Genomic DNA, 3,286 nt, shown 5'->3' on the forward strand with positions numbered 1-3,286 from the left:
GTTAATCGGCAAACTTTCTTGGACAATTTTTTGTAGTTTATTTGTAGATCGGATCATTGGATCTGAAGAAATGAACAGTACTCTTAAATTTTTTTATGAGAATCGAAGTCGATTTTATCTTTTGCATAAAATTACATGTTTTTTAAACACTATCCAGTAAAAACTGGTAACAATTTTAGTGGATAGCGTTTTCGTACGCCAAAACTTTAAGGTTTTAGTGGATTTTTGCTCGATTAATTTTTAGTGTGACTATTTGCCAGCAAGAAAAACAGCTGCGAGCATGATGATGGGTGCAATTCACACTAATTAAAGAATTGTTTAAGGGGCTTTTATTGTGGAAATTGACAAAATAAGCATATTTAAGGACATAATGTATTAACAGGGGTAATATGAGACGGTACATATCAAAACTGTGTAAGTTCAGACGAAATTTTTCCAGATTTTTGAAGCAATACACACAGGCCTGACAAATAAATAGTTTAAACTAATGCAATTTGACTAATTATCGATTTATTCAAAGATGCGGATCGTAAACACAAGTACGTCGTGTATGACTTTCGGGAATTAATTTCAAAGTATAAAAATGTTTGAATTGAATATGATATGACATTTTAAATAAAATGTGTTTATTTAGCGAATGAAGTAAAAGGGTCTTCAAATTCCTAATTTGAGTTCTATGAACAATCTTGGTTGAGTGACGGCCCTTNATTAACAGGGGTAATATGAGACGGTACATATCAAAAGTTCAGACGAAATTTTTCCAGATTTTTGAAGCAATACACACAGGCCTAACAAATAAATAGTTTAAACTAATGCAATTTGACTAATTATCGATTTATTCAAAGATGCGGATCGTAAACACAAGTACGTCGTGTATGACTTTTGGGAATTAATTTCAAAGTATAAAAATTTTTGAATTGAATATGAAATGACATTTTAAATAAAATGTGTTTATTTAGCGAATGAAGTAAAAGGGTCTTTAAATTCCTAATTTGAGTTCTATGAACAATCTTGGTTGAGTGACGGCCCTTGCCCGAATTAGTTCATTCTACCCGGACTGTACTGTACTAAAAGACCTGATCCCTAAACAAATAATTTCAACCGATTACCTGAAGAATGAGTTTCTTGAATTTTTCTTGAGACGGAGCTCTTCGTACTTGGATTTTATTTCAGTTTTTGTTCAAAATGGTAGGATGTATGTATGTAGTATGTTATAACCGGTGGACCGATGGTTGGCAAGTGCACGAGTTTTCTGACATACATATGTACGTACATTTTACATGGTTAGATAAATTCAGTGAAGAATATTGCCGTACAGACGATTGGAATGTTAATACATACTGATATTAGTTGTTTGTATGGGTGAATCTATACAGGAAACTTAGGAAACGAGGAAAACGACCGACCAAAGGTTTACGATTAAAGAAAAATGTATATGTGAAAGTTTTTAAAACAACTTACATTTTCTTACTTGACGAATGATCACTGCTGCTTTGTTGGAGACAATTTTCACTTCCACGCGCTATTTGGCAAGGTCGATCGGCACTTTCTCTGACGCTTCAGTAAAAGTTTTTTTTGCTTTTCTCCTTCAACTTGGTACAAATAGGAAGCTGTTAATTGTACAATGCAAAAAATTTCCATTCGATCCGAAGGGTGCACTTGCTAGGGTATTGTTAGTTACTAACACACAACCGAGCACTTTTCCTGTGTGTACACATAACAAAATGCGTTGCGATTTTTCTTTCTTCGTGGGCTTTGTTAAAGTTTCCTTAATATGTAGTTTATTTTGCACAGCACATACGACTTTTTCTACAATAGTTTTTTTTTCCTTTTGGTACACAATTCGCTAATGCAGTGTCAAGTCAATGTTTTTATAACTTTGCAATTCTTTAATAGTTTACACAATTTATTTTATTTCGATTCGATGTCAAACATACTCCCTCACTTTTTTGTTGGGTTTGTTTGTGCTGTATACTAGTGGCAATGAGCCAATAGTCGGCAGTGCACGCAGTACCTCTTCAGATTTTTTTCTTCAACCAGCAAGCATGGAAGTTCCCACTCCATCAAAATGAACCCAGTGTTACCAGCGACCAAGCGCAGCAGCATACAGGCACGTCCAGCTAAATCGAATGTTCGAACCAAACAACTAACGAGCGCCGCTAAAAACTGAACACAGCCCCAACAATGGTAAATGGAAAGACGACGCGGTCCGACATACGTCGACAGTGACGAACGCTGCAAATACTCAATCTACGTGTGGAGATTCTCTCTGCGCTTCAAAACTGAGAGAGGAATGTAGACGAGCAGCAGCCAAGAGGGGAAATGTGTAAGCATAACAGCGCAAAAGAAATACAAGTACGACGATGAAGACTGTCACTGTAGGTTGTGTGTGTACGTATGCATCGCTACCCAGTAGGTAGTAGTGCAAATTATTAATACTTTCCACCTAACTTTGCAACTGCGAAGCAAAAGAAAAGGCACGCATTGATTTATCGGCCAACCAGTTGACCAATCTACTTAAAGAAATTCTTTACAAACGCGCCAACCAGTTGGCCGATTTAATTTGAGTAAGAGCTTTTGAACTGTGAACAACACAACAGTACCGGTAAACTTTTAAGCTATGCTAGGATTGCTTTCCATTTTTAACCGACTTCCAAAAAAGGAGGAAGTTATCAGTTCGTCAACCGATTTCGATAATTCTTTTTGCATCGGAAAGGTAGTGTCTCAGAGGTGGTCCCATACTAATCTGGTTAAGATCCGATCAGCGGATCATGAGATATATATATATATATATATTTTTTTTATATGGGAGTTGAAGTCGGTTTTTTTTTTGCTAAAAATTACTTGTTATGTATGTATTTGTTATTGCTACCGCGCACGTTTTCTCTAATTATATGCATTTTCACTAGCGAAACTAACCGAAAAACATATGTTAACGTTAATGCGCCTTTAAAGGTAAAGGTAAGTGAAATCGCGTTTTAGGTTGCCAACTTGTCTACACACAGAGCAATAAGTTGACCAATCCGCCTCAAAAATCAAAAATTTTCGATTTTTCTCCAACCTGACGAACAACTTGACGAAGGTTTCTAGCGGTTGGCCAACTGGTTGGCCGATAAATCAATGCGTGTGTAGGACCTTCAGCAACTTCCATAACTATTCCCCATGACCAACGCACAGCGATGGACGCCTTCGCATGAATGAGCCTCGACACACCAATCTTTTCAGACCGTCTGACCTGACCAATATGTGAAAATATCAGAGACTGAAAATAAAAGTTGTTTTAAAA

The sequence above is a fragment of the Rhagoletis zephyria genome, unplaced genomic scaffold (assembly GCF_001687245.7).
Source record: "Rhagoletis zephyria isolate East Lansing unplaced genomic scaffold, Rhagoletis_zephyria_1.1 Rzeph_scaffold_05125, whole genome shotgun sequence".
Taxonomy (NCBI): Eukaryota; Metazoa; Arthropoda; class Insecta; order Diptera; family Tephritidae; genus Rhagoletis; species Rhagoletis zephyria.